Source organism: Anomaloglossus baeobatrachus, chromosome 3, assembly GCF_048569485.1.
Source record: "Anomaloglossus baeobatrachus isolate aAnoBae1 chromosome 3, aAnoBae1.hap1, whole genome shotgun sequence".
Taxonomy (NCBI): Eukaryota; Metazoa; Chordata; class Amphibia; order Anura; family Aromobatidae; genus Anomaloglossus; species Anomaloglossus baeobatrachus.
Genome location: NC_134355.1, coordinates 540,711,336 through 540,733,643, shown reverse-complemented (window position 1 = coordinate 540,733,643; position 22,308 = coordinate 540,711,336).

Here is a 22,308-nt window from a genome sequence, read left to right as displayed (position 1 = left end):
TGAAAAGACAAAAGTACAATAGCCACGTTTAGGATGCCACTAGGTACACTGAGTGTTTGCTAGTATAATGGCTGAGTTAAAAAAAGTTTGAGTGTGCAATGCAGGCAGACGTGCTGCAAATATGTTTACAATAGTGTGAATAGACAAAAGTACAATAGCCACGTTTAGGATGCCACGAGGTACACTGAGTGTTTGCTAGTATAATGGCTGAGTTAAAAAAAGGTGGAGTGTGCAATGCAGGCAGACGTGCTGCAAATTTGTTTACAATAGTGTGAATAGACAAAAGTACAAAAGTACAATAGTCATGTTTAGGATGCCACTAGGTAAACTGAGTGTTTGCTAGTATAATGGCTGAGTTAAAAAAAGGTGGAGTGTGCAATGCAGGCAGACGTGCTGCAAATATGTTTACAATAGTGTGAATAGACAAAAGTACAATAGCCACGTTTAGGATGCCACTAGGTACACTGAGTGTTTGCTAGTATAATGGCTTAGTTTGAAAAAGTTTGAGTGTGCAATGCAGGCAGACGTGCTGCAAATATGTTTACAATAGTGTGAATAGACAAAAGTACAATAGTCACGTTTAGGATGCCACTAGGTACACTGAGTGTTTGCTAGTAAAATGGCTTAGTTTAAAAAAGTCGGAGTGTGCAATGCAGGCAGACGTGCTCTGCAAATGTCTTTGCACTAGTGGGACTATAGCAAAGTCCAATAGCCACGTTTATGATGCCACTAGGTACACTGAGTGTTTGCTAGTAAAATGGCTTAGTTTAAAAAAGTTGGAGTGTGCAATGCAGGCAGACGTGCTCTGCAAATGTCTTTGCACTAGTGGGACTATAGCAAAGTCCAATAGCCACGTTTAGGATGCCACTAGGTACACTGAGTGTTTGCTAGTATAATGGCTTAGTTAAAAAGAGTTGGAGTCTGCAATGCAGGCAGACGTGCTCTGCAAATGTCTTTGCACTAGTGGGACTATAGCAAAGTCCAATAGCCACGTTTAGGATGCCACTAGGTTCACTGAGTGTTTGCTAGTAAAATGGCTTAGTTTAAAAAAGTTGGAGTGTGCAATGCAGGCAGACGTTGTCTGCAAATGTCTTTGCACTAGTGGGACTATAGCAAAGTCCAATAGCCACGTTTAGGATGCCACTAGGTACACTGAGTGTTTGCTAGTGTAATGGCTTAGTTATAATGAGTTTGAGTGTGCAGAGGACAGGAGGGTACAGTGGCAGGATTGTGGGGCTCTGGGTAGAGGAATGGAAGCCTGCCTTTCTATTCCCTCCTAATGGTGAAATGCAGGGAGGAAATCCCTGACCTGGGCTACACAGACGCTGTTGCTGTTTTCAGGACCTGTCACCTATGGCTCTCTGACCCTGCCGGTTTGAGCCCTTAAAAGGACTGCTAGAATGTGCTCTCCCTAAGCTGTCTAACGCTGTGTATGCAGCGCATACAGCTGTATCGGCGATAGGACTCAGGAGGACGGAGCTGCGACAGTGATGTCTGACACCAAAGACGCAGAAGGCAGATAATGGCGTCCTGGAGGAAAATGTCCGTTTTTATAATGCAGGGACATGTGACATGGACATCCTATCACACATGCCGTTGCTTCTCTGGCTAAAAGTCCACTTTGCTGTGTGTGTGTCTGGGATTGGCTGACATGCTGGCCCGCCCCACAAGACGCGCGCGCTTAGGGAAGGAAGACAAGAAAAAAAAAAAAAAATGGCGATCGCCATTATAGAAACAGCAGTGATCTGAAGGCGCTGTTCACGCACACTATACACTGAAATGTCATAATAGTGTGATTCACAGAGTGACTTACACTATTACAGCAGAAACCAAGCTAGGATTTAGCTGTTTTTTTGCTGCTAGAACCGTTCTCGAACGTTTCTAGAACTATCGAGCTTTTGCAAAAAAGCTCGAGTTCTAGTTCGATCTAGAACATGCCCCAAAATCACTCGAGCCTAGAACTGGAGAACCACGAACCACGAACCGCGCTCAACTCTACTCCCCAGTCTGAGAATATCAGTCCCTAGCTGGCTTTATCTTGGCTGGGTATTAAAATTGGGGGAAACCGAATGTCGTTTTTTAAAATTTATTATTTAAAGAAAAAAAAGAAGAAAAAAAAGGCGCATACGGTTCCTCTTCTTTTGATACACAGCCAAGCTAAATGAACGGCTGAGGCTGTAGCCTACTTATCTGTGCTGGGTATCAGAATACCTGGGGGAAACCCTGCATGAATTGTTTTGATTTTTCATACCACGATACTGACTGTAGATGCTAGAGTGTATAGGCTCCTTCAAGGAAGATGTCATTTCAACTCGCCCCTATCACATTATAGGGGATATGTTCAAAATGCTATCTGATGTTTCCATCCAGAATAAACATTCTTTTTATAAGTCCATATTGGCATGGAGTTGTTTAGAATAGAAGCGGGGGTCTGGGGTAAGACCCTCAGATGGGGGGAGTGCAGGGAGGTGCGAAGCCAGCCCTTGCACAATTATAGTGGACGAGAGGAAACATTACCATGCCCACTAACCTGGAATTAGCCCATACATTCTAGGCTCACAGTTGATGTAGAGTCTATGGGATCCCTTAGTTACACTCCGTTCCCCGCCTACCGGCTGTTCTGGTGCATGTGATTGGTTGCAGTCAGCTGACATGCTGCCACTCAAGGTGGGGGCATGTCTGACTGCGCATCTGACTGTAATTAGAGGCCCAGGCAGTGAATACGAGGCCGGGGAGTAGCATACAGCCATGTTGAAGCCTTGGCAAGTACACCGCGCGCGCTCCCATTCCTCTATCCTTTCTAACACGCATCTGTACTTCAACCTATGGAGTCCCGTTCAGGGAATGATGCTCCAGAGGTGACTTCTGATCATTGCCAGATTCATAGTTTCTCAAGCGCAATGACTTCAGATGGCTGGATTGTCATTGTAAATAAGCACTTGAACCTTGCCTCTCCCCCCCATTTCATTGTAGATTGTAAGCTCTCACGAGCAGGGTTGTGTTTTTTCTTTTTTTTTTTCCTCTAAATATTGTATTTCTATAACTGTTACTTGTTTGTATATGATCCTCCTGAATTGTAAAGCGCTGCGGAATATGTTGGCGCTAGAGAAACAAAGATTATTATTACTTCAGTAACTCACTGACGTCACTGCGTATGAGAAGTTCCAGGTCTGACGCTCACCGGGTTTGACCTTTAAAGTATCATTCTCTCAGCGAGGTTTCATAGGTTAGAGTATGGATTTAGGGATCATGGTGGAACCAGTACATCAAAGATTATGTTGGAACTTCATGGCTTTCTTTTAAAACGTTGGTGAACAAGGGATAGTGTGGGTGAACCTTAATTCAAATAAACAATTTTATTCCTTTGTGTATGTTTCTTTAACTTTACACTTACTGGGTTAGCAATAGAGATGTCTGACAGACACCTATCCATTTCTAATCTGTGATCTTGATGCCAACTGACAATTCACAGCTAAAATCAACTTCCAAAAATATTAGCCTACCCCGATTGCCAACACACTAAGGGGTACTTTGCACGCTGCGACATTGCAAGCCGATGCTGTGATGCCGAGCGCGATAGTCCCCGCCCCCGTCGCAGCTGCGATATCCTTGTGATAGCTGCCGTAGCGAACATTATCGCTACGGCAGCTTCACATGGACTCACCTGTCCTGGGACGTTGCTCTGGCCGGCGACCCGCCTCCTTATTAAGGGGGCGGGTCGTACGGCATCACTGCGACGTCACACGGTAGGCGGCCAATAGGAGCGGAGGGGCGGAGATGAGCGGGATGTAAACATCCCGCCCACCTTCTCCCTTACGCATATCCTACGGGAGCTGCGGTGACACCTGTAGGAGATGTTCCTTGCTCCTGCGGCTTCACACACAGCGATGTGTGCTGCTGCTGGAGCGAGGAACAACATCGGACCATCGCGTCGGCGTAATTATGGATACGATTACAATGCTTTTGCGCTCGTTAGTCGTATCATCTAGGCTTTACACACTACGATGTCGCCTGCGATGCCGGATGTGCGTCACTTTCAATTTGACCCCATCGACATCGCACCTGCGATGTCGTAGTGTGCAAAGTACCCCTAAGTCAATCAGGATGAGCCAAAATGAAGGGCGAGAATTAGTGCAACTAGTGCATGTGCCAACTCTGAGGCAGCTGTGGGCTGCTATTTTTAGGCTGGGAAGGGTCATATAACCATGGATTTTTGTATCCTGATAATTTAAGCCCACAGCTGTTTGCTTTAACTTGGTTGGCAACCACAAAGAAGGTGTAACCCACAAAAGTTTTTTGAAATCTATTTATAAATAATAGTGATGAGCGAGTATGCTTGTTACTACTCGGTACTCGCACGAGTATCACTGTACTCGGGCTACTCGGCGGGTACCGAGTAATTTCGCGATACTCGTGCTGTACTCGTGGTCTTCATCCCTGCATGTTGGCGCTCTTTTGAGAGCCAGCCCTCATGCAGGGATTGGCTGGCAGACCACTGCAATGCCACAGCCCTGTTAGTTGTGGAATTGCAGTGATTGGCTGGCCTGCACAGCATGACCGAGCCTTTATACCGGTGGGCGCGCTGTGCTCTGCACACAGCCATCTCATATTCCATGCTTTCCACGCCCACAGGCGCCACAGTTGCTATGTGAAGCTGACCGGAGCGGCGGTGTATTCTGCAGCTCCTGTCACCTTCATGCAGCACAGCTGGACGCGACGCTGGAGGTCCGTGGATTACGCCGGACATGGAGGGTTTGTCGGGGTTAATAAATTGGTGATGAGGGACTTTGTTAGTGTTTTTTATTTCTAATAAAGGATTTTTCGGGTGTGTGTGTTTTTTAACTGTAATTTACAGATTAATCATGGAAGGAATCTCAGTGAGACGCCTGACGTGATTAATCTAGGATTTAGTGGCAGCTATGGGCTGCCATTAACTCCTTATTACCCCGATTTGCCAATGCACTAGGGTAAATCGGGAAGAGCCGGGTACAGCCCCAGAACTGTCGCATCTAATGTATGCGGCAATTCTAGGCGGCTGCTGACTGATATTGTTAGGCTGGGGGGCTCCCCATAACGTGGAGCTCCCCATCCTGAGAATACCAGCCTTCAGCCGTATGGCTTTATCTGGCTGGTATTAAAATTGGGGGGACCGCACGCCGTTTTTTTAATTATTTAATTATTTATTTCACTGCACAGTATACACACACACACCGGCTGCTGTGTTTGGGTGCAGTGAGACACCTGTCACTCAGCGTGGGGGCGTGTCTCACTGCAACCAATAATAGGCGCCGAAAAGCAGGAAAGCAGGGAATACGAGATTGTTTAATCTCCGGCTTTTTCAAAAGAGGAAAAGCCACCGGAGTTTAGTGAACACAGCTGTGCAGCGCCGCGGCAGTGATCGGGGAACGGTAAGTAAGAGAGAGGGGGGAGAATGACCGACAGACTGTGAGAGGGGGACAGACAAGACAGAGAGAGACCGACAGAGCGAGACCGACCGATGGGAGATAGAATGAAAAAAAAAATGACCGACATCGCTAGTAAAAAGCACAAAACGTGCGTTTTGGACATCGGAGTGCCACACAATGTTTTACGTAAAATCTTTCATGTATTAATCTCAAAAAGTAACATACACCAGCTCTATCTCACTATTGGGTATGTGCCCTTAACATTTCCGCCATGAAAATTAATTTTGGTGTCATTTTGGAAGGTTTTCTGGTGAGTCCGTAAAAATGGTGTAAAACGCGGACAAAATTGTTCACAGCTGTGACTTTTGAGTGATAAATGCTTCAAGGGGTCTTCCCCATGCTGTTGCCATGTCATTTGAGCACTCTTCTGAGACTTTTGTGACATTTTTAGGGTTTCTACATGCTGCCGGGGGTCATTTCAGAAAAATACTCGGGTCTCCCATAGGATAACATTGGGCTCGGTGCTCGGGCCAAGTACACGAGTATCTTGGGATGCTCGGCCCGAGCCTCGAGCACCCGAGCTTTTTAGTACTCGCTCATCACTAATAAATAAATAATTTCAAAATGGCGTAGGGTCACCTCTATTTTTGCCTGCTTATTAAAAATGGGAGGATTCCATGATTTTTTTTAAATTATTTAATTTTTCACTTCAAAGCAGCAACCTGGGAGTCAGAGATGCATCCAGTCGTCTTCCCCATACTGTTTCCATTAATTTCAAGGATTGTCTGGCCTCCCCAGCCTTCTTGGGGGGAGGGGGGCTGAAGGGAAAAAGCTCTAGTTCCTCATAGATTTCTATTTAGTCATTACTCAAATTAAGCTCGCCCGAGCTTTGAACATGCTCTGTTCGTGTAATGAACACTTAAGCACTTTAGTGCTCACTCATAATTAATAATACCCTCTCCACTATTTACAGGTACACTACTGAGTTTATCAGTTTATTTGATTTTTAACCTTAGGCAATGTTTGTAGGATTTATTGATTTTAATATATTAAATAAAAGTTATATTTTATTTCACCTCTCACTTTGCTGCATTCTCTAACACACTAAAGACCCCGTTACACGCAGCGACGTATCTAACGATATATCGCCGGGGTCACGGAATCTGTGACGCACATCTGGCATCGTTAGCGACGTCATTGCGTTTGACACCAATGAGCGGCCATTAACGAAGGAAAATACTCACCATATCATCCATCGTTGACATGTCGTTCATTTTAAAAAAAAGTTGATTGTTGAGGACGCAGGTTGTTCGTCGTTCCCGAGGCAGCACACATCGCTAAGTGTGACACCTCGGGAACGACAAACTACAGCTTACCTGCAGCCGCCGGCAATGAAGAAGGAAGGAGGTGGGTGGGATGTTATGGGCGCTCATCTCCGCCCCTCCGCTTCTATTAGGCGGCCGCTTAGTGATGCCGCTGTGATGCCGCACGAACTGACCCCTTAGAAAGGAGGCGGTTTGCCGGCTACAGTGATGTCGCTAGGCAGGTAAGTCCGTGTGACGGCTCCTAACAACATTGTGCACCACGGGCAGCGATTTGCCCGTGACGCACAACCGACGGGGGCGGGTGCTTTCACCAGCGACATTGCCAGTGATGTCGCTGCATGTAAAGCCCCTTTTGACTAAGTTCACAGGACCTGTTGTCATCCGTTAGAACGGTTCCTGCAGAGATCCGTTGGGAAATTGATTTCTGCTGGATCCGTTTTTTTAACACGGGAGTCTATGGAATACAGCTCCATTAACGGATTGCTATTTATCTTCCATTTGTAACGGATCCATTAAGAAAACAACAGAGCCATTACTAATGCAAGTACAATGGATGGCTAAATAGCAATCCGTTACCGAATCCTCCTTCATAGACTCTTATGTTTAAAAATTGATCCAGCAGACATCCGTTTGCACAACTTTTTTGCCAATGGATCTCTAACAGATCCATGCTAATGGATGGCTACAGGACATGTGAACTCAGCCTTATATAGTACTGAGTGCTAAACCGCCATATAATTAATTTGACATGCATCCTGATGCAAATGAGACTGCAAAAATGGAAGCCTAGAGGGTCCATTTGACATTGCATACTGTATTTTCCCAAAGATTTTAAACATACTTTTATTTCATGTCTGAATGTAGCATTCAATTATAATATTGTTTATTCTTATACCTTTGTTCTGAATGCTTAGATTACCTTTGGTAAATGGTCTCTCAATATAAGAGATTGTTCAGTTTGCATGATTTGTGTACATTTGAAATACAAACTTTGGCCCCGCTATATTATTTTCATTAATTTTTTTAAGCCACTTTCCTTCTTTGTCTTCTGGTATTAATTGCTGTTTACTTCAAAAATGTGCATGCGAATTGTGACTTTGGTGCAAAGTCAAAAATAGTCTATTTTTTGTCTTGAATAGAGATAAGCAAACTCGAAATATCAAGTTCGGGGTTTGTACCAAACATGTACTTTTAAAGAACCTGTCTGACTGCGGAGTTCAGGTGCTCTTCGTATGCTAACCACTCAATTGAACAATGAAGTGCTTAGGTAGGCTCGGTGCTCGGTCCAATAAGAGATTCTTGCTGTCATTGAATGGCTCTCACTGTTGATAAAAACAACAGTTTTGTAAGCTGTGTCTAAAAAATAAGAATGAAAAAGAAACCCATCTTCCCTAACCCAGAAATACTCTGTTTATGGCTGGCTGTATGTGGGTGGAGAGCTGAGATAACCAAATGTGACGCCCTGTACTATTCGTGTCGTCACAGGGTTCTGCACAATCTGCCCTTCCCATGCAGGACTCAAACCCCTATGGTTCTGGGAACCTTACCTGTAGTGCTGCCTCCACCAGCATTCAGAAATCCTTGATACACTTTGCACCACACCTGTCAGGCACACCAGTGGGCTGCTTAAGCAGGAATCAGGCCGCCCACCTAAGGGTCAGACAGGGAGGTGGGAGGTATCAAGGGAGTCGAGTAGGAACCATTGAGCTGTGAGGAGCTCTGAGGAAGCTGGGAGTTGTAGATCCCAGGGGAAAAGCAGACTAGGTCGCAGAGGATAGTCTGGACCTAGAGGAGTCAGACCCCCAGTCACAGGGGATTGAGGCTAGGTGCCTGGAGCCCATCAAGGAGGATGGTCAGCATCCTGGTCCTATCACCGGTCTGGGACCGAAGGCACGACGGGGTACACGGATCCTAGGTCAGGGAGAAGCTTCAGACAACCCGGCAAATAACCTGCGGAGGACAGGGCCTTTATGGACTGTTCCCACGAAGCTCAGAGATTGGGGACACTATCGCAACGAGGGGGATAGGGCTTTCCTAGCAAGCGACCCACTGAAATCCCAAGCGTGAGCTCCTGAGAGCAGGCTCCTTCACTTAGCCACAGTGGAGAGTGGGGTCCGGAAATCTTCAAGCTATCGGCTCACAACGGACAATCTAAATTGTGTGCCTGGAGGCAGGTTACAGACCACCAGGCAGTGCTGCAGGGGATGGGACCCGGATGACCTCCCCTCAGGAGACAGCGGCAGTCAGAGACTTGGTTTACCCTGTTGTCAGCATCTGCTTTATTGCTAAGTGAGTACCCGACTGATCCCTGAACTGCACTCCCACATCACCTTCCAGAGTCCTGGGGCCTTCCCCTACCCATGGAAGGTAACGTCATCTTGCTGCCCCCACTCCATCACCCCGGGTACTCCCAACGGCAGTGGCGGTACTCCCAATTACCTTACACCATGGGTGGCGTCACAAACTATACATATCCCCTGTAAATAAACCCCTTTTACATTTGAGTGCGGCCCCTAGCCCCCGGGTCCGAAGACCCTCGAGCCACGAGTAATCATCACGCCTGGATCCGAGCGGTTCGATCCGCTGCAGGGGTGGCACACAATATTAACTTCTAATGGGGTTCGGGCTCCGGGATCCAGTTCAGGTCAAGTCCGGGTCCCGAACATCATCTAAAGTCTGGCTGAACCTGGCAAATCCGAGCTTGTACTGGTCCACTCATCTCTAATCTTGAACTGTTTTTGGCACCAAAAGTCATACTTTTTCGCAAAATGTTAGGCCTTGCTTATTGGAGTCCCTGTCCCTGTATGGTGCACATATAGAGTACTGGGCAACCCCAGATCAAATACTATGGGCGTGGTAAAAGGCTGCTAGCCAGTTACTGTGCACCTGCATGTGTGAACGGCACCCTATACAAGCCTTCTGTGTGCAATTTTATCATCCAGCAATCGCCCCTTCCATTCTTTGAAGGTGTGTGAGTGATTTGCTCCTCTTGCACCTGTGATGCCTCCACCTAGTGGGGGTTTTGCTGCATCCTTCTAGTGCATTAGTTTTTCACCTGTGCAGTGTACAACTGCTGTCTTTTGTTGCTGTAAGTATTTGCTGATTTTTGTAGGCTATTTATTCCTCTTTTTGCTGCTATTATATATATATATATATATATATATATATATACACTACAGACCAAACGTTTGGACACACCTTATCTCTAGGACAACTATTAAGAATTAACTTTGTGCAGCAGTCCTTCATGGTAAAATAGCTTCTAGGAAACCACTGCTAAGGACAGACAACAAGCATAAGAGACTTGTTTGGGCTAAAGAACACAGGAAATGGACATTAGACCAGTGGAAATCTGTACTTTGGTCTGATGAGTCCAAATTTGAGATCTTTGGATCCAAACACCATGTCTTTGTAGTAAAGGTGAATGGATGGACTCTACATGCCTGGTTCCTACCGTGAAGCATGGAGGAGGAGGTGTGATGGTGTGGGGGTGCTTTGCTGGTGACACTGATGGGGATTTATTAAAAATTGAAGGCATACTAAACCAGCATGGCTACCACAGCATTTTGCAGCAGCATGCTATTCCATCCGGTTTGCGTTTAGTTAGACCATTATTTATTTTTCAACAGGACAATGACCCCAAACACACCTCCAAGCTGTGTAAGGGCTATTTGACTTAAAATGAGAGTGATGGGATGCTACGCCAGATGACCTGGCCTCCACAGTCACCAGACCTGAACCCAATCGAGATGGTTTGGGGTGATCTGGACTGCAGAGTGAAGGCAAAAGGGCCAACAAGGGCTAAGCATCTCTGGGAAATCCTTCAAGACTGTTGGAAAACCATTTCCGGTGACTACCTCTTAAAGCTCATCAAGAGATTGCCAAGAGTGTGCAAAGCAGTAATCAAAGAAAAAGGTGCCTACTTTAAAGAACCTAGACTATAAGACATATTTTCAGTTGTTTCACACTTTTTTAAGTATTTCATTCCACATGTTTTCATTCATAGTTTTAATGTCTTCAATGTGAATCTACAATTTTTAGAGTCATGAAAATAAAGAAAACTCATTGAATGAGAAGGTGTGTCCAAACTTTTGGTCTGTACTGCATATTAGAGTAGGGACCTACAAGCTTGAGAACCCGTGAAGTGGGTTGTAGGCATCTGTATTTTGGCCATAATACCAACTAAAACCTCATATATTTTTTTACACATAATATCTTATACAGGATGTAGCCAGGCCCCTTTCTGTTAGGCCTTGCATATTGGAGTCCCTGTCCCTGTATGGTGCACATATAGAGTACTGGGCAGCCCTTCTGATCACAAAGTATGGGCGTGGTAATAGGCTGCTAGCCAGTTACTGTGTACCTTCATATGTGAACAGCGCTCTATGCAAGCCATCTGTGTGCAATTTTATCATCCAGCAATCGCCCCTTTCATTTTTTTGAGGTGTGTGAGTGATTTGCTCCTCTTGCACCCGTGATGCCTCCACCTAGTGGGGGTTTTGCTGCACCCTGCTAGTGCATTAGTTTTTGGCTTGGGCAGTGTACAACTGCTGCCTTTCGTTGCTGTAAGCATTTCGCAAAATGGCACAAAAATTGCATCAAAATACCAGCACAGTCAAAAATACACAATAGAGTGACTGGAATGGAGCTGAGACAAATTTTGCAACTTCTTAAAAAGTTGCAAATAATGAAGCAGGCAAAATCGTCTGGAATTCCTCAACTCTGCACGCAAAGTGGAAAACTAGAAAAAATACTGAAAGTGTCGCGGGCGGGGAAGGACGCCACTGCGCTGCAGTCGCTAACGCTCAGGTCTGGCGCTGCTCGGTGGCTCGAGCGGTGGGCCGGATCCGGTGACTCGAGTGGCGCTCCTCGCCCGTGAGTGAAAGGGGATTAGTTTGGTTTGGGGATTTGGTCCGTGACGCCACCCACGGGTTGTGGTGAGGTTGGGCACCACCGCTGCTGGTGAAGGGGATCCCGGGAGCGATGGCAGGAAGCAGCTATGATGTTGTTTTCTCCCTCCGTGGGTAGGGGTTGGTGGTCCCAGGGCCCGGTGAGATGACGGGGAGGCAGGGTTGGATGGGTGCAGGGTCACCTGGACTGCGCAGCGCGGTGCCAGACGGCACAGTAGTACTCACTCAGCCACAAAGGTATGCAAGGTCTCTGGTAAACCAAACGGCTGGATGGGTCCCACAGATGGCTGCTGTGGCTTCTCCTGGATGGTTAGTGGTGGCTGCCTTTCCCTGCACCTTTGTGTATGTTCGGTCCCGATGGATTCCCACCGGTAACCCGCTGCCCAGCGTGTGTATGTGCCGGAGGAGCCCTTTTGCCCGCAGGCTCTGGCCCTTGGAACGCTAGCTGTGGCAGTAGCTGTATTTCCTTTTGCTGGTCGGACAGTTGCCTTCAATCGGGTCTTGGCTGTTAGGAAACCCCTGGGGTTCCGGTCACTGACGGATTTGACCTCTGATGGTGACTCAAAGCCTGGTCGGGGTCCGTAGGCCCTGCCTGTGTGTGCTGGCTTCACTTCGCTTCCCGGTTCGGTACCGGCGGGCCACCGCCCGTCCCCGGTCCTACGGTTCCGCGTTGATCTGCCTCTCCTGCAGACGGCCACCACCGTCTGCCAACCTTGCTCTTGGTGCCCGGGCCACACACCCGGACACGGTCAGTTTGCTCCTCTCCTACCACTTCCCTAACTGCACTCTCCTCCTCACTCACTGATCTGCACTGACTTCCTTTCCCGCCTCCAGGACTGTGAACTCCTCAGTGGGTGGGGCCAACCACCTGGCTCCACCCCACCTTTTGTGGACATCAGCCCCTGGAGGGAGGCAACAAGGATTTTGTGTTTGGCTGATATGCCTGTCTCAGGGTGGGGGTGTATGTTGTAGTACCGGTGATGACCTGGCTAGTCCAGGGCGCCACAAAAGCACTAAATTGGATACAAACAACAAAAAAGGTGCAAACACACAAAACTAGACAAAAACAGGAACAAAGGTAATGATAAATTGGGACCTTTCTATTGAACGTGCATGAAAAAAAGCATTGTCCTACACTAAAGAACATAAATCATTTGGAGAAATAAAATGGCGGTGGTGTGAAAGGTTTCCACAGCATAATTGGAATTAAGATGAATTCTGCAGATAAGGACAACATAGTTTTCGTATCAGATCACCCTTAGGAAGATCAAAATGTAAATTAAAATTTGAATAATGCCTTTACCTGTTTTATAGTAATCAACATAACTATGGTAAAAATATTATACCTGTTTGATATGATTTTACCAACACAGTAGATTCTGCTTAGTTTGCAAGTCATTGACACATGCAATTATTATCCTGTAATATATCAAAGCAGAGTCACATATTATAGAGCGTTTTTGCCACAATAAAACTCTTTTATTGTAACCCCATCAGTAATGTGCAAACATTAGTGCTTTCAATGCATGGCTTGTATTTATATTTTATTTTTAATCACAGATACTTATTTAAATGCAAATACATTTCAGTAAATCTTTGTGGGCTGGAAGGTATTCGAGCCTCGTGCCTATCCAGCCCATCAACAAAGTGGAGTGTTATGCAAACACATATTTTGGAAACAAAATCATATTGAAATACTGTAATTAGTGTTCAAGTATCTAACAGAATTTACCGTCCTATAATAGTCTGCGCTCGCTTTCCTATTTTAGGTTGCGCTGGGATGTAAACTTTCACGCATCATTAGGAAGAACATTTTATTCACAGTTTGATTTTGATGATGAAGACTGTCAAATGCAATTTGAAGTGATAATTCCTCTATCTTCTCACATATACATAGGAGATTACTTCACAAATATCTTGATGGCTTAAATGTTTTTGAATTTTCAGCCAAGTGTAAAGTGATTCTTGTAAGAAAAGATGACTAAGCTTTATTCTGCCGGTAACATTATTTTTAATAAGTAATTTTATATGATATTATTATCTGATACTTACACCTTTTTCCTGGATTTCATGTCTTTCATGCTACACCCAGGCACACTACAAAAGGGTGGGCTTCCTTTGGGTGTAGGTGTGATGATATGATTACCGAAAACACCTTCACCTTCTGACCCTGGTGGTTCTATTCTTCCTTTAGCCCCTTTATCTTTAGGATAAAGACACCATACTAAAGGTACCATCACACTTAGCAACGCTCAAGCGATCCCAACACCTGGCAGGGATCGCTGGAGCATCGCTACATGGTCGCTGGTGAACTGTCAATCAGGCAGATCTCCACAGCGCTCAGAGATCAGCCACCAGCCACCAGCGACCCATGTAACGACCCTGTGCTTGGTAACCATAGTACACATCGGGTTACTAAGCAAAGCACTTTGCTTATAGTTACCCGATGTGTACCTTGGCTACGTGTGCAGGGAGCAGGGAGCCGGCTTCTAGAAGCTGCAGACGCTGGTAACCAAGGTAAATATCGGGTAACTAAGCAAAGCGCTTTGCTTGGTCACCCGATGTGTACCTTGGTTACCAGCGTCCGCAGAAGCTGGCTCCCTGCTCCCTGCACATTCAGATTGTTGCTCTCTCGCTGTCAAACACAGCGATGTGTGCTTCACAGCAGGAGAGCAATGACCAAAAAATGGTCCAGGACTTTCAGCAACGACCAGCAACCTCACAGCAGGGGCCAGGTCATTGCTGGATGTCACACAGAGTGGCATCGCTAGCCAGATCGCTGTTGCGTCACAAAAGCCGTGACTCAGCAGCGATGTCGCTAGCGATGTCGCTTATAGAGACGTGGCCTTAATTGTTATAAACAAGGCAAACTTTACTCTGCAGACAACTTGAGTACATAGGGCAGCAGGCAGCCCACTTCACTTTGTTTTCTATATCAAACAGAGGCACACTCTTAACAGTTTCTAAAAAAACAAGGAAAAAAAAAATGCACGGTTTCGCTGCGCTGCTCAGAAAGGTAGTGATAAGGTTATTTGGGATGTAGGTTTATTAATTATTTACATGCCACTACGCGTTTCGGGGGTACAACCTCCCCCTTCCTCAGGCTACCTGAGGAAGGGGGAGGTTGTACCCCCGAAACGCGTAGTGGCATGTAAATAATTAATAAACCTACATCCCAAATAACCTTATCACTACCTTTCTGAGCAGCGCAGCGAAACCGTGCATTTTTTTTTTTTTTCCTTGCATCTTTATCTCCCTTTGGGAGCTCACGGGGCTGCTGCAGCCAGAACCAGGATCGTACTATCCGTTAGAATCTAACACCAGGGGCTGGGGAATCACCGCATCTGTGATCACGGGACCATCCGACCCGGAGGAGGAGCTGCTATCAGACACCGGTCCGGCGGCTGTACACTGCACGTGGAAACCCCGATCGTGTGAGCAGAGTCCTGCGGAGTCAGGAGGACTGGATCCCTGCTGACAAGGAGCGGTGAACTTGCGATCCCCCTTCAATACCACTATCAGTGTTGTACCTGACGTACAACACTATCAGGTGAGTGTGCACCTCACATTGTACATACCTCGGTACATTAAGATCCCACACAGGAGCGCCCTCTCTCTCTTTTTTCAGTTTCTAAAAAAAGGCATTCTTCTTTTGTACAGTGAACAAACGGGAGAAATGAGGGACACATCCTCCTTTGTGTGGGACCACCCAGGTCAATGTGTAATGCTATGGATCCTGCACCCAAACAACTTACTGTGAAACCTCACGAAGGCTGCTACTTGAGCCAATACTCTCTTCCCGTGTTTCTGGTTAGGCAGATCCTTTCTCTTTTTCTACACCTGGCCAACACTGGAGTCACTCCTGTTGAAGACTGTTCTCATGAGGGGTTCTTGAGAGATGCTATACTGGAGTATCTCAACAAAAATAACCTTATGACAGAGTATCAAAATGGGTTTATGAGGGATCGATCCTGTCAAACTAATTTGATCAGCTTCTATGAAGAGGTAAGTTCAAGCCTGGACCAGGGAAATGCAGTGGATGTTGTGTATATGGACTTTTCAAAAGCTTTTGATACAGTGCCACACAAAAGGTTGGTACATGAAATGAGAATAATGGGGATAGGGGAAACTATGTGTAACTGGGTTAAAAACTGGCTCAGTGATAGGAAACAAAGGGTGGTTATTAATGGTACGTACTCGGACTGGGTCTCAGTTCATAGTGGGGTACCACAGGGGTCAGTATTGGGCCCGCTTCTTTTCAACATATTTATTAATGACCTTGTTGGGGGCATGCGGAGTAGAATTTCAATATTTGCAGATGATACTAAACTCTGCAGGGTAATCAATACAGAGGAGGATAATTTTATATTACAGGGAGATTTATGTAAATTGGAGAATTGGGCTGAAAAGTGGCAATTGAAGTTTAATGTAGATAAATGTAAGGTCATGCACTTGGGTAGAGGAAATAAAATGTATGATTATGTACTTAATTGTAGAACACTGGGTAAAAGAGGCACAGAAAAAGACTTGGGTGTATGGGTGGATGGTAAACTTCACTTTAGAGGACAGTGTCAGGCAACTGCTGCCAGGGCTAATAAAATAATGGGATGTATTAAAAGAGGTATAAGTGTTCATGAAAAAAATATAGTTCTACCTCTGTACAAGTCACTAGTGCGACCGCACTTAGAATACTGTGTACAGTTCTGGTCACCGATATATAAGAAGGACATGGCTGAACTGGAGAGGGTGCAGAGAAGAGCCACCAAGATTATTAGAGGAATGGGTGGGCTGCAATACCAAGACAGGTTATTAAACTTGGGGTTATTTAGTTTGGAAAAACGAAGGCTTAGGGGGGATCTAATCACAATGTATAAATATATGAGGGGACAGTACAGAGACCTTTCCAAAGATCTTTTTACACCTAGGCCTGCGACTGGAACACGGGGGCATCCGCTACGTCTTGAGGAAAGAAGGTTTAATCATAATCACAGACGAGGATTCTTTACTGTACGAGCAGTGAGACTGTGGAACTCTCTGCCGCATGATGTTGTAATGAGTGATTCACTACTAACATTTAAGCAGAGCCTGGATGCCTTTCTTGAAAAATTTAATATTACCAGTTATGTATATTAGATTTTATGACAGGGTATTGATCCAGGGAACTAGTCTGATTGCCGGATGTGGAGTCAGGAAGGAAATTTTTTCCCCATTGGAACTTGTTTGTCACTTTGGGGTTTTTTTTTTTTTTTGCCTTCCTCTGGATCAACATGTTAGGCTACGGGTTGAACTAGATGGACTTAGAGTTTCCCTTCAACCTTAAAAACTATGATACTATGATACTATGATACAGATTGCACCCACATGCTTATGTGATAAATTTATGGCACCTCTAACATTTGTTTAAATTTTTGCAAATTTTTTCTATCCAACAACTCACTACACTTGTCTGCTCCAATCAGGTGTTCTTTCCACACTCCACTGAGCTCCTGTAACTCCACCCACTGCCCTGGTTGGTCAAGAGTTAACCCTATTTTTTTCTGTCAACAGAATTCTACAGCTCTCGGGAAAATCTAAACCTACCAAAATGAAAACAATGGCCTCTTGTGGCTGGTGGCAGTACTCCAGGGCACATAGCAGATAGAAAACACAAAAGAATACTATAGAGTGACTGGTGTATTTGGGGGGCAATATGACAACCCAACCACCTCCATGCAGACTGATACTTATCTCTCAAAGTAAAAATCTGATTTGTATAGAACAAACATATAACACAGCACTATATAATTAAGTGTAGACATATTCTGACAATAAAGACATTATAAAGTAACAGATAATTCAACAGTTAAAGGAGGAGGGAGTGCCCTGCTTGCAAGCTTACAATTTATGATAAAATGGGGGGGCACAATAGGTAAAAATTGCTTGTCATGTATGGTCCATCCTTCATTATAACAACATAGGTGTTTTCATACCTCCCTCTTCTGCAGCACATAGCGTTTGAAGCAATACCATGACTACCCTCTCCCTGGAGTGGTGTTGGCAGAAAATCACTCAAAACAGTCACTTTCATCTTTCTGATTAGACGAGGAACAAGTTCTTACTCTTTGCTAGTCCCTTGAGGTTCTTGCTTAATCAAGATGGACATTTCTTTTGGACTTAATGAGATTGACTTTGTCCTGGTAGCAGTGACCCAATCCCCTTTCTCTTAATATTTGGAATAGTTTGCTGTAAGCTTACTGTTTCAGTTACTCCAATTACTATGTCCCACAATTCAAGAACATCACTAGTTGGTAAAAGATTTAGACCCTGTGTGCACACTGCGTTTTTTGACCTGGATATGCTGCTGTTTTTGCTGCAGAAAACGCACAGTTTTTGCTCATAAAGTTCATGCAGTCCTTCTCCAGCAAAGTCTATGAGAAATCCAAAATACTGTGCGCACACTGCATTTTTTTCCCCCTACAGGTTTTGCTGCAGAATTTCTGCAGTAAAAAGAAGCAGCATGTCACTTCTTTTCCGCAGGTACCTGCAGTTTTGCCATTGATAATGGTTAAAAACCGCATGGATATTACCTCTGCAAATCTGCACCAAAACTGCAGAAAAACTGCACCAAAACCACAACAAACCATGGTAAAACTGCATGAGGATTTTGGGTGCATTTTTTTGCCACAGGTGTGGAATTCTGCAAGAGGGTGCATATTTTGTTTAAGAAACACATATACCCACTGCGCACAGACCCTTAAAGTTGTTTTCCACTTTAAGAAAAGTGGACCCTAAATACTTTAATATACATCACATAACAAACAGAGCAGGTTCTCACTCTCCCTGAGTCCAGTGCCTACTTCCCACCAGTATTTTGATCTCACAATTGACAGTACACATCATGGGTTCATGCTGCCTACATCAGTAGAGCTGCTAATTCAGTGATTGGCTGCAGCATTGGTTACAGCTTTTGTAATAACATCACCACTGCAGCCAAAACACTGAGACCAGGGCAGCGGTGGAGAGACACAACTGGACTCGGGGAGGGTGAGAATCTGCTCTGTTTGTTATATTACTTATTTAAATTCATTTGGTTTGAATGCTGCTGATTTCCCGTCCATTCTTTAAGAATTGGTGCTACTGTAAGAGGGTAGTGAATAAAAGACGCACTCCACTATCATTTTAAAATAGTTTTAAATGATTATTGCAATCTGGTGGTTGAAAAGTGAAAGCAGGAACTAAATAAAAGAGTGTGTGTTTCCTTGAGGGAAGAGTGTAGAAAAAACATCAGGTCATGTGACAGTTGTGTCCAGTTATTTAATATAAAGCCTAGGAAGTGCAAGAGGGAAGAAGTTGACATCAAGACGCGAGGGCAGCACACTTGTGAGCAGCAGAGCAGGCGTATAACCCCCATTACCATAGACGTACCTGTGATAGACCTGACCCCAGAGAAGACTTGAGCAATAGCGAAGACCAAACACTGAAGATAGAACATTGTTCCTAGAAAAAAGTTGAAGTGAGCCGGGCAGTTTCTTCCTGTGCAGATGTACTGTACTCAATGAGGGGAGTTACCCACTTAAAATTGGACTTGCAGCTTAGTGAGTGGTACCATAACCTCATTAAAAACAGTGTGTTGATAGGTTGAATTATCTAGAAAAGTGGGATTTTGACAAAAACTAGGGGGATTTTAATGATTTTAATGAAAGAGAGGCTGGGACTAAGGGTATGTGCGCACGTGTGCGTATTACATGCAGTTACGCTGCGTTCTGCACCGCAGCGTAACTGCATGCGTCCTGCGTCCCCTGCACAATCTATGGAGATTGTGCAGGAGCCGTGCGCACGTGGCATGTTAGAACGCAGCGATTCGGCTGCTTGCCGAATCGCTGCGTTCTAAGAAGTGACATGTCACTTCTTTCGTGCGTTCTGCATGCTGTCTATAGGGAGAGGCAGCATGCAGAGCGCACGAATCTGCCGGCACCATGCGCTTCAGAACGCAGCTTTTCAGCTGCGCTCTGAAGCGCACATTTTCGGTGCGGTGCAGAGCGCACACGTGCGCACATAGCCTAAGGTAATGTTGGCACTAAGTGTAAAAATATTGCATTTATATCTTGCTTATCCATTGCTGAATAAATAAATGAATCTGTTTTTCTAGTCACTTGTGCTGTTCCGTTATTGTACTCTACCTTCACACCCCTTTGTGTAAAATAAACTTCTGTTGTTGAGTCACCTTCCCTGTGTCATTGCATCCTTGTACATTGTTTATACTACTGCAGGGGCAGTCAGAGGGGACCTTCGGAAAGTATGTGTCAGCAGATCCAAAGTGAGAATGTGGTGGCCTCTAACTATATATTGTCATTAATTTTGTACTTTAATAGTGATCACAAAATAATGCATTTTCGTGTATGCTTTAATCAGGTATAGAGTAGAGGGCTACAAGGACATTACATTTCAGGAAGGTGAATTTACAAAGTATAAGAGATGAACTAAGTGCCATAAACTGGGACAATATCCTGAGAAATAAAAGTACACAAAGTAAATATGACACTTTTATGAGCATCTTGAATAGGACCTATGCACAATATATATCCTATGGGAATAAACAAGTTAGAAATAGGAGGAAAGCATTATGGCTAAATAAACGTGTAAAGGGAGAAATAAATGACAAAAAGAAAGTGTTTAGAGAATTAAAGCAAAAGGGTAGTGAAGAGGCATTAAATTCTTTTAGAAAATTAAATTCTGTAAGAAACAAATCAAGGCAGCAAAGATTGAGACAGATAGACTCATTGTAAGAGATAGTAAAAGTAATCAACAATTATTCTTCAACTACATAAACAGTAAGAAACTCAAAAATGATAGTGTTGGCCCCCTCAAAAATAGTCTGGGTGAAATGGTGGAAGAGGATGAAAAAAAGGCCAATCTGCTAAATGCCTTATTTTTCTACAGTTTTTATACAAGAAAATCCCAAGGCAGATGACATAATCAGGGATACTATCAATTCCCCAAAACATGTCACCTGATTAACCCAGCAGGAAGTAAGGTACCACTTTAAAATTACTAATCATACATTCTATAATAATATACAATTATGTTATATTCAAAAAGGGGACAAAATCTGAGCTTGGTAATTATAGGCCGGTAAGTTTAATCTATCCTGTGGATAAAATTCTTGAGGGTTTCCTAAGAGATACCATCTTGGAGTTTTTTAAAAAGAATAACCTCATGACACAGTATCAACATGGGTTTATGAGGGATTGGTCCTGTCAAACTAATTTGATTAACTTCTATGAAGGGGAAAGTTCCAGACTGAACTAGGGAAATGCAATGGATGTTGTACATATGGATTTTTCAAAGGTGTTTGATACAGTGCCCCCCAATAGGGTGATACATAAAATCAGAATAGGCGAAAATATGTGTAACTAGGTTAAGAACTGGCTCAGTGATAGGAAGCAAAGGGCGGTTATTAATGGAACACACATGGACTGAGTCACAGTTAACAGTGGTGTACCACAGGGATCAGTAATGGGCCCTCTTCTTTTTAACACATTTATTAATGACCTTGTAGGGGGGATTGACAATAGCATTTCAATATTTGCAGATGATACTAAACTATGCAAGGTAATTATTACAGAGGATAATAACTTAATATTACAGAGGGATTTATGTAGGATGGACTTTTGTGCTGAGAAATGGCAATTGAAGTTTAATGTGGATAAATGTAAGGTCATGCACTTGGGCTGAGGAAATGAAATGTATAACTAAGTGCTCAATTATAAAACACTGGGTAAAACTGTCACTGAAAAAGAGTTGGGTGTATGGGAAGATGGCAAACTCAACTTTACTGAGCAGTTTCAGGCAGCTGCTGCCAAGGCATTAAAAGAGGCATAGATGCTCCTAATAAGAACATAGTTTTACCCCTATACAAGTCAGTAGTGTCACCACACTTAGAATAATGTGTACAATTTTGATCTCCAGTCCAGTGTATAAGAAGGACATAGCTAAACTAGAGACAATTACCATTGTTAGTAAAGTAATGGGTGGAATGCAGTAACAAGACTAGTTATTAAACTTGGGGTTATTCAGTTTGGAAAAATGTAGACTTAGGGGTGATCCTATTACAATGTACAAATATATGAGAGGGCAGTACAGAGCTCTCTCTAATGATCTTTTTACACCTAGCTCTGCAACAGGGACAAGGGGGCATCCACTACGTCTAGAGGAAAGAAAGTTTAATCATAAGCACAGGCACAGATACCTTTACTGTAAGAGCATTGAGACTATGCAACTCTCTGCCACATATTGTTGTAATGGTTGATTCATTACTAAAACTTAAGAGAGGCCTGGATGCCTTTCTTGAAAAATATAATATTACTGGTTATGTGCACTACATTCTGTGATGGGGCGTTGATCCAGGGAACTAGTCTGATTGCTGTATATGGAGTGGGGATTGAAGTTTTCCCCCTAATGTGGTGCTTACTGTCTTGCCCCATGGGGTTTTTGCCTTCCCCTGGATCAACATGTTAGGTTAGGTAATGGGTTGAACTCAATGGACTTAAGTCTACCTTCAACCTTAAACATTATGAAACTACGAATATAGGGTTTTTCTGCTACTCTTTGCCCCACAACGTTTCAGCTTTCTGATGTTTTGTGTAATCTTCGTCAGACCTTGACAACTGCATGTTATCATAATAGCAC